This window comes from Bemisia tabaci, chromosome 9, assembly GCF_918797505.1.
Source record: "Bemisia tabaci chromosome 9, PGI_BMITA_v3".
Classification (NCBI taxonomy): Eukaryota; Metazoa; Arthropoda; class Insecta; order Hemiptera; family Aleyrodidae; genus Bemisia; species Bemisia tabaci.
The window spans coordinates 3,726,456-3,737,109 of record NC_092801.1 but is presented as its reverse complement, the minus strand read 5'-3'; the positions used below and the strand labels follow the sequence as shown (position 1 = coordinate 3,737,109).

At 37.1% G+C, this 10,654-nt stretch overlaps 1 protein-coding gene across 3 annotated transcripts in view; it reads right to left on the bottom strand.

Moving 5' to 3' along the window:
* The window catches only part of LOC109044143 (uncharacterized), a 71,688-nt gene extending 61,137 nt beyond the window's left edge, over positions 1-10,551 (bottom strand). For 2 of the 3 annotated variants that reach the window (XM_019061698.2, XM_019061699.2), the window contains exon 1: positions 9,995-10,284. The gene's annotated coding sequence lies outside the window, so the exon portion shown is untranslated. Of the gene's footprint in view, positions 1-9,994 lie in introns of all 3 variants that reach the window. The other variant, XM_072304768.1, reaches the window with a different exon arrangement.
* Positions 10,552-10,654: the final 103 nt, after the last annotated feature.

The following is a 10,654-nucleotide window of genomic DNA, read 5'->3' as shown; positions in this document are numbered from 1 at the left end:
CCCTCCTTTCAATCTAAGTTAATTTATTTGATTATTTGCCTAGGCATTTGACAAAATGCCTGATTTTACTATTTGCCTGAGACATATCGACGGTGAAACTACCAAACCACGTATCTCGGTTTGCGACGTCGCAGACTTCCGATCATACTTTATTTTTTAAATGAAAAACTATCGAATGTCCAATCTTGAAAATTTCTGTGGTTTTTCCTCTTCATGCGGAGAAAATTCTGTGAAAATTTCAAGGAATGATATTGATTTAGTCGACTTCAAAAAAATAAAATGCGAGCGTAGATTTTTAAACACCGCAAACGAGATACGTGGTTTGGTAGTTTCACCGTCGATATACTTAGTGACCCTGACGATGAAGCGCTCGCCCTTCGAAAAACCTCGATCAAAGTTTATGTAAGTGTTTTTTTTCATAAAATTGTAATATTATCTCTAGCACTTGGCTACACCCTACATGCCAATATATTCAGTGCTACTACCTTTTAGACATTGTGTTATACAATATTCGCTGAACTTGATTTCCTATTTCAACACATGTAATTCAGCGGATTAAATCATTTTTTCGTATCTCAGTAATTAGGTAATCAATCTATGAACCAGAAGTATCCTCGTGCTCAGTTCTCTCGGTAGTTTCTACTTAAATACAAAATATTTATCAAAGTTCAGACTCCTGCAAGGAATTCTTATCGAAAGATCCGAACTAAATTTTGGTCTTATTTTAATTTTTAGTTATAGCAAATAGAGTTAATACTTTGTAGTTCTCTATATTTTGAATAAAGAAAAAAAAATTAATTTCAATTCAACCACTAGATTCCTGATAAACGAGAAGATCGGTTGCCCGATCCTAGGAATGCCTGATGGCGCTCACCACAGATTTGGAATTTTTGCCCTATTTTTGGGCACTGTTTTAAGTTGAGTTTTAGTTCAAGCTGAACAAATTATGATGATTTAAAATTAAAAGTATAATAAGATTGGAACTTCCGATGGAAATTTTTTAATACGATCGACAGAAATGAAATTGTGTCGAACTTGATGAAAATCCGCCTATTTTTAGCCGGTGTTCATCCGAATCTTCCATGGCAAATTCTGCCGTGCAAAGGAGAAACACCGTATGAACCTTCAGGCGTTGCCAAATTTTCATTTATAAAACACGAATTTCCTGGTAAACTTATATATTTTTCTCCCAATTTTTCAGATTATGTTGTTTGCAATTTCACCTAAAGTTTCCTGCTTTTCTGCTTTTCTACTCCTGCGTTAAAGTCCCCTTGTGATAGACTCGGAACGGTGCAGTGTAACACAATGGTTACAAACCATAGATCCTATACTGCTAGCGATGCGATGCGTGCTATGGAAAAACGCCGTATGAACCTTCAGGCGATCCCATATTTCCTTTGATAAAACACGAATTTCCTAGTAAATGTATGAATATTTTTCTCCCAATTTTTCAGATTATGTTGTTAGCAATTTCACCTAAAGCTCCTGAAAATTTCAAGAAAAAATGTTCATAACTTTTCTCAAAAATGAACATTTTACTGAAGGAAATTTGGCAAGTTTCGAATGCTCATACGGCGTTCTTCCTTAGCGCGACAGAATTACTAGGAGACTTTAACGATTGAGAAGGAAAGCAAAACGTGCGTTGATGCAAGACAAAGAATTAGTGCGCAAGAGATTGCATACTTTCCAGGCTGTCTTTAAAAAACACGCATTACGATTGCTTCCGAGCCACGCAGTGGCGTGGCGTGAATTGCGATGTATCGATTGTTTTGCAATTTAAACGTATGGTAAAGAATCGATTATTAAGGTGTTCGTAGCGAACACCCTGTTCATCGATCATTTTCCATAGGTTTAAATGGCATAACAATCGATATATCGCAAAGCACGCCACGCCACTGGAGCCACCCTAAAAAAAGAGTAATCTCCGGGTTTTCCGGACCTGTAGACACCCTGATCTAGGGAGAGCAGGCCCAGCTGTAGAATACCTCTCATCGATAGCCAGAAAAATCAATCGGCAGAAAAAATGTTTGAAGTCAACACTCAAATCCCGTCAGTCCGAACTCTGTATTGCGAAAGAACGTCCTATGAGCCCTCGGACGTTGCCAAAATTTGTGAGATAAAACGGGAATTTCGTGGGGAATTTGTGCCCCCCCCCCCAAAAAAAAAATTTGTTTATGAATTTTAATCGCGATTTCATCAAAACTATCTAAATATTTCAAGGAAAAATATTCATACCATACCTCACCAAGACATAATATTAATATTATCGTGATACGCACCGCTTTTGTTTGTGGAACTACGCAATTCACTTGGATGGCATTTAGCAAAAAGGAACCAGCGCGATTACAGTGTTTTCAAGATCGTGCACCTTCTTCTGTACGTTTAAAATTACTTATAATCTATGTACAGTGTTAGAACTTACCTTCAGTATTTTCCTTCAAAACTAACAATTGTTTCGTGAGAAGCCAGAACTATTTGGACTGCATTTTGCAATTTGGAACTATAAATTTTGGCTCATATGAAAAAACACTCATATGCATTGGGAAACTAATGGCACATACATTGTTTTTAAACTGAGCTAGAATTTATAGTTCCAAATTGCAAAATGTAGTCCATTTGTTATTCTGGGAGATTTCTTTGATAATTATGAAGAAGCAATCTTTTTACAACACTGTAATTGCGATGGTTCCTTTTTCCAAAATTCGACCCACTTAGAGACTTTCTCTGGACTTTGCCACCCGCCCCCCTCTCTCTCTTTGTAGTTCAGTATTTTTTTGCTTTTTCACTGTAACGGATGTGTTTCCGAAATAATTTATTTCCGTGTTCTTTTTCCTGTTTACGATCCCCCCCCTCTCCCATTGTTTTGCAGCCCGGAGGTTTCTTGACCGGACCGCCAAAGAAACAAAACAGGGGATTTCCATGTCCTGATTACAGTGACGCGTAAGGTCCATCATCCATCTCAGTGAAACAAAGGACCCCGCCTGGCCGCATCCGAAAGTGATGGAATGCACCCCTTCCTGAAATCCCGCAAAGCTCGGATTTTCCGCCATTGGAAAACAAGGAAGAAGTTTCTGGAATACATCCTAATTGCGAGAGGGGTCAGCCAGGGGGGGGGGGGGGGATTGTTTGTGGTGGCTTCAGGCCAGCAGTTTACGAGATTATAAAAGGGCAAACCCAACCCTAAATTTCAGTCAGTTTGGTTTCAGCAAGCGAAGTAATTTCATGGGTGAGCAGGTCAGTCGGTCAGTCGGTAGTGTTGTGTGGTGTTGTGTTGTGTTGTAGTGGTCGCTTACACTACAGGTTCTAATCCGTGAGTACACTGTGTATATTAGCTTATTCTTAACTTCTACTGCAAGAAAATTTATAGTTTAAAATTTATATGCTCTACAATTCAAAAATTTATTTTTTAATTTTTTAATTTCAAATTTTTTATATTGTAAATTTTAGATTTCAATTTTTACTTTATAAATTTTAAAATTTTTGGTTTTCAATTTTATTTTTATCTTAATGCTACATATCATTTTTCCAATTTATTCATACTCAATAGGTCAATAATACATATATATTATTACTACCGCAACTATATACTTACTACTACTTATACTATACTTACTTACTTACTTACTTACTTACTGTACTTACTATACTTATTTACCTACCATACTACTCACTATATGCCTACTACTACAATATTTATAGTATATATACACTATTGATCTATTGAGTCTGAAAAAATGGAAGAAATGATGTAAAACATTAACATAAAAATCAAATTGAAAAATAAAAATTATAAAATTTAAAAAGTAAAAATTTTAATTCTAAAATGTAAAAGTTAAAATTTTTGAAATCAAAAACTTTTAATTTTAAAAATCTAAAATAAAGTTCCTAAACTGTAAAGACTGTTAACTGTTAAACTTTTTTCTTAAGCCAGATTTTTTCCCCTCCTCAAAAGCTTCACGTCAGCTTTTCTTTCTCATTTGTATGTATCTTTTCTGAATTGACGAGAGATGCGGTTAGATAATTTTCAGCATTTTAATCACAAGGAAAATTGATTGACTGCGTTTTTATTACTCTCTCGAATAAGACACTAGTTTTGCTCTCTGTGTTTTACTTTCATTTATTTTTTTATCAGATGAATATGAAACGAACACAGTAAAAATTGTTGGAGGGTATGATCGAAAAATGAAAACGTGAATCGATCGACAAATTATTAAAAAACCAGTGTCGACTCGATCGACATGAATCAATCGAAAAATGAAAACGTGAATCGATCGACATGAATCAATCGACACCGATTCGATCGACAGTTAATTTAAAAACACCCGTATCGATTCGATCGACATGAATGGATCGAAAAATAAAAACGTGAATCGATCGACACCGATTCAATCGACAACCGTGAATCGATCGACAAAAGCCGTGAGTCGATCGAATTTTGTCGATCGAATCAATGTCGATCGATTCACGTTTTTATTTTTCGATCCATTCATGTCGATCGAATCGACACGGGTGTTTTTAAATTAACTGTCGATCGAATCGGTGTCGATTGATTCAGGTCGATCGATTCACGTTTTCATTTTTCGATCGATTCATGTCGATCGAGTCGACACCGGTTTTTTAATAATTTGTCGATCGAATCGGTGTCGATCGATTCACGTCGATCGATTCACGTTTTCATTTTTCGATCGATTCATGTCGATCGAATCCATACCCTCCAAAATTGTTTCACCTTGTTTTATTTAGTGTTTTTTCTTGTATACTTTAAACTACTTTTCCTCTATTTGCATAGTTTCAGACCAGTAGGAAAAACAGTTTTTCAAACTGTTCAGCTTAGTTTCCGTTTTATATTCCGTAAACCTCAAACTACCTAATTTTCTTTTGTTTATCTTTTTTTTCAGATCGGCAAGAAACGAAGCGCTCACAGCGGAAGCTGTTTTACTCGCATTTGATCATTGAATTTCACATTAATAATATTTAGTGTTGCAAATATTAACATAGATTTTCGCATGATTAAGCAGGAAACACTGAGTCGTTTCTAATTACTTATCACTTTTTTATCATTTATAATCACTTTAAAATGACTTTTATTAGTAGCTCACATCGTCGCCTACCTGACATAAGGGCGTAACTACACTTTGCAATGAACCCTGTCTTCCACACAATTCAATGCTTTTCCGGGCTCATCTCAATCTGTAGTTACGCCCTTCTGTCAGCGGGCCGATTATGGAAATTGATAGACAAAGCTACTACCCCCCCCCCCCCCCCCCCCCCCCCCCCCGTGGATTAGGGCTCATGGCGATACCACGTTAAAAAAAGCGCGCCTAGAGCTCTACCTCCAGGAGCAGTACCGTATCATTTACCTGATCGGACTATCCTAAGGTGGTGTGGAAACGAGCTTTTCAAAAATTGTTTCCCCGTTCCTTTTACGATTTGTGCTTTATACTGCCGTGCTGAGGAAAAACGCCGTATGAATATTCGAGAGGTGCCAAATGTCCTCCGATAAAACGTTTAGTAAAGAAGAAAGTTATGAATATTTTTCCTTGACATTTTCAGGAACTTTAGGTGAAATTGGAATAAAATTATCTGAAAATTGGGAGAAAAATATTTAAACATTTTCCCAAAAATTCGTGATATCGCGGAGGAAATTTGGCAACGCCTGAGGGTTTATACGGCGTTCTTCCTTAGCACGGCAGTATAGCTTCTGGCTGACGTCAAAACCTGAGAATCTTTTTATTGAACCATACGAAACTGAAATTTTCAGGTGAGAGCAACACGAAGCTGAAGAAGTGTGAATTTTCTTTTTTACACGGAGAGCAGAAATTAAATACCTGGTAACTGCCATCAGGTGCCTATAATGGGGCATCAGTTTCTAACAGACCAAATTTAGAGAAAATTTCCTGATGGAAATCCAATGAAAACGGGACACTTTACGCTGAGGAGCAACATGCATATTTTAGCAATAACCTGATGACGCTCGCCAGGTTTTGAATTTCTACCGTCATGTATGATAGGCCAAGGTGATGTCATAAGTCTGTGTGGTATACTGCCGTGCAAAAGAAGAACGCCGTATGAACATCCGAGAGTTGCCAAATTTCCTTCGATATAAGGTTTATTTTTGAGGAAAGTTATGAACATTTTTCAAAGTTTGTGATTTCACGCATCTAGACTAATTTTTTTGTCAAGTCATAATTAATAGATGAAATAATGCAGAAATTCAAGAAAAATAACTTTCCCTCCACTGTGAAAGTAAACTTCGTGCTGCAGCATTTAAACGTCACCTTGGCTTACCATCAATGGGCATCGTACTTTTCTACTCCTGCGTTAAAGTCCCCTTGTGATAGACTCGGAACGGTGCGGTGCTGTGTAACACATTGGTTACAAACCGTAGACCCTACACTGCCGTGCTATAGAGAAACGCCGTATGAACCTTCAAGCGTTGCCGCATTTCCTTTGATAAAACACGAATTTCCCAGTAGAAGTATGAACATTTTTCTTTGAGATTTTCTGGAGCTTTAGGTTAAATTGGGAACAAAATTATTTGAAAAATTGGAAGAAAAATATTCATACTTCTACTAGGAAATTCGTGTTTTATCAAAGGAAATGCGGCATCGCTTGAAGGTTCATACGGCGTTTCTCTATAGCACGGCAGTGTAGGGTCTACGGTTTGTAACCATTGTGTTACACAGCACCGCACCGTTCCGAAGTTTCCATCTGTTTATCAAAAACATAGTTTAAAGAAAAAAATTTTAGATAAATTCTGCTCAATGAGTAAGTTAAATAGCTGCAGTAAATTAACTGTACTAAGGTAGCATAATAAGTTGCTTTATAATTAAAAGCTTGAATGAAAGAAATAATGTGAAAGAAGCTTTTTAAACTAAAATAGTAGAAATTAATATTTAAGTGAAAAATCAAAGGGGACTTTAACGCAGGAGTAGAAAAGTAGAAAAGTACGATGCCCATTGATGGTAAGCCAAGGTGACGTTTAAATGCTGCAGCACGAGGTTTACTTTCACAGTGGAGGGAAAGTTATTTTTCTTGAATTTCTGCATTATTTCATCTATTAATTATGACTTGACAAAAAAATTAGTCTAGATGCGTGAAATCACAAACTTTTAATTGCTTTACATTCTTATCCTTTTTAATTGTCGTTTCCTTCTCACCTCTCGTCTCTTTCTCAACCTATATACATAATTTTGGTTTTTTATTACTGTGTTTTGTAAATTGTAGTATGTGCGTTTGATGATGGCGTTTGCCAAAATGTATCGGTACGTCAGATTAATATAATACAAAGCACTTACGTTAATTACCGTTTATAAGTGAACGGTAAATGCGATTTAACCGAAAATCTATACAGTTCTTCATAAGACCAAAATGGACAAAATTACAAAATTTGAAGAAGCTAACGTAAATCTAACGATAGTTATCGTGAACGAAAGAATTGCTGACATAGGTCGGGTAACTATTATAGGTGGGATTATGTAATTTCATGCATGCGGGCTACATTTTTGGAAAATTCTTGTGAGAAATTGAATGGTTTGAATAATTTTGCAACGTTGGAATTGGGTTACGTTCCATCGTCCGAAATATGATGAAGAAGAATAACTTATTGGGATGATAGCGGGAGACGCATAAACGCACACGAATATTGTGACTTAATTCCCTGGTAAGCTGACATGAGTGACAGGATATGTTTCGAATGTTTCGTAATATTCGTTGAGGATTTGGTTGCGCATCAAAAATGTGTAAGCATGAGAAAAATACCTCGAGATTACGTAGCACTGAGCCCGTGCACGGAACTACAGACAACTGGATTCTTGGTCGCCAGGAGCAGCAATTTGGCAACCCCGGATTCCCTCCATTTAAACCTATGCTAAAAAATCGATTCTTGTCGGAGCACATGCCCCCCCCCCCCAAGAATCGATACATTACCATAGGTTTAAATGGAGGAAAGACGATGTTGCCAATTCGCTGGATCCACCAATGTCGCCTGGACAAAAGTACGGAACTACATTTCAACATAGCGAAACGCCTGCTCCCAGATTGTATTTATCAAGTTTTTAACTGAAAATGTGGCAGAGTTTTCATCTGATATCTGATTACATGTGAAATCAGCATGATTCGGGCAGCTCTTCTGCCGTGCTTAGGAAAAACGCCGTATGAACCTTCAGGCGTTGCCAAATTTCATTTGAAAAAAACACTAGTTGTTAATATTTTTCTTCCAATTTCTCAGATAATTTTGTTTGCAGTTTGATCTAAAACTTCTGAAAATTTTAAGAAAAAATATTCATAACTCTCCTCAAAAATGAACATTTTATCGAAGGAAATTTGGCAACTCTCGAATGTTCACACGGCGTTCTTCCTTAGTACGGCAGTATTCTGCCGTGCTATGGAAAAACGCCGTATAAACATTCGAGCTTCTCGCCGAAGTTTCAATGTCTATTTTAAAGGAGAATTATGAAAATTTTTCTCTTAAATTTTCGGCTAATTTAGATCTGATTGCCAATATACTTCTCTGAATAATTGGTGGAAGATAATCACAGATTTCTTTTCATAATTTGTCAGAGGAAATTTAGCAACGTCTGAAGACTCATGCGGTGTTCTTCCTCTAGGTATGGTAGTATTGCACAGTTATATTCCTACATACATCGGCAAAAATTGTAGTTACATTTTTCAATCGTGAAACGACGTATTTTGTACAAGTATTAAAGCTTTGAGAATGGGTTGATTTGTCCTACATCTCTCGTTGCCTTTGAAAAATGGTCGACCCAACAAATTCCCATAACATTTATCAAAGGAGGGGTATCGTTAAGGGCCTTTTTGGGCCCACCCTGAAATTCCTCAACTCCGCGATTTTTTGGTCATTGAAGGTCTATATTTTACGGAATTCATAATGGTTTGGTCATTTCCGATCTATTTCAGGGTCTACCACTAGCCTAAACATGGGTCTGAAGGCCGATTTTGGCGAAAAATGCTGGTTTTTCGGCATTCAACGCGCTGTTTCATACCGATCCCTTCGGAGGACAAAAAAGTCCTTCAAGTATGTTCATTAGGGATGTAAGAGAGTCACTTTGGCAAATTTTCGTTGATGTCAAACTTTGCGCTCATAGTTAAAAAAATTTTTTTAGAATTTTCCTGTTTTTCATCATTATTTAAAATGGCTTAAAAAAGCGACTCATCTTACGCCAGAGTTTAACTTTTTTGGCAATAAATGGACGTGGGTGGTCAAAACCTTCCTTAAAAAACTTTTTCCGATTCAAAGGCCCCCCTAAAAGCCGGTGTTGCCATATTTCATTGCCTGAATTCACGGAAAACCTAGTATTTTAGAATTCGGAGGCTGCTCCTCACCAAGAACATTCAGAGAGTTCAGAAACCTTTATTTTTCACACGCAGTGGCCACATTAGTAGGAATTTTATGCATGTTTTATCTATTCATGTATTTATCTCCCGCTGTGGCTCAGCGTTGCCACATGTTATTCGGGAAAATCGAGAACAATTCGCGTTTAGGTGGTTTTGCGCCATTTTTTTCAGATCATGCCTATGGAATAAATATATGAGAGGTACAAGTGGATGATATGTGCCGGTATTAATTCTTCTAAGATCATGCACCTACAGACAACCCATTCTCTTACGAGTTCTTGGAATGATGAAGAAAAAAGTGATGCGCCACAGAACTGGACAAAACAGCCTCATAAAGTGACTTCATCGGCGCTCCAGAAAATTGCGACTCTGTTATACTCTATGGTTTAACTGGGAGGACGGAATAAACGGTTAACTTGATTCATGATTCTCTGCGGTTAGAACAAAACAAACCCTTAGTGCATATAAGAATCTACTTTCAATGACAGCTCAGTAAAGAACACCGTTTGTCAAGAAAGTGATGATCCAGGTATGTACTGCTTGGTTATTTCATGACGAATAAAAGAAATTCTTCATCAGTTACTAACTCAGCAACCTGCGCAAAGAAAAAATGAGATAGATCCTCAGAGAAACTAACCTGAAACTCCTGAAAGTGATATGAGATGGAGGTTAATAATGACAGCTGTTCCTTAATAAGTTAAATCCCCAATGGTTTAAGGGCAGATAATATACAAATTTCTCGTAATTTGAGAGTCAAATAATTGCAGATATACGAAAACCACCGACTTTAGAAAGAACGCAACGAAAACTCAAGAGCGGACAACGGGACTGCGAACGACGATTTCTTTGTTTATGTTTAGCAGCCCATGTGCATTCGATGACGTAAACGATGCAGTGTTGCGAAACTTCACGTGATGTATGGGCGGGAAACAAACCGCCAACCATTAAATTTGGCGCCAAAAAGAAAATTTTTGAATGAACACATGGATGACCCCAGAACCCCTGCTCGTAGGGAAAAAGACGGGATCGTTAAAAAAGTAATAATATCGACTGCAAAAGTTCAGTGCCGCAAAAAACTACACCGCATTATTTCGTTCGGTCTTCAGCATTAAACCGAATATTTACTGATAGTCTTCAAAAAACGACAGATATATCTTTACTTGCAGCTGTACTGCAAGATATGGGAAATTTTCAGCAATACTTTGCGTCTCTCGAAAATATTGGACGTGATAAAAGCCATTTTCAACTACTTTTTAATTGTTCTTAACGGCGTGCACTCATTCTGCTCATTATTCGT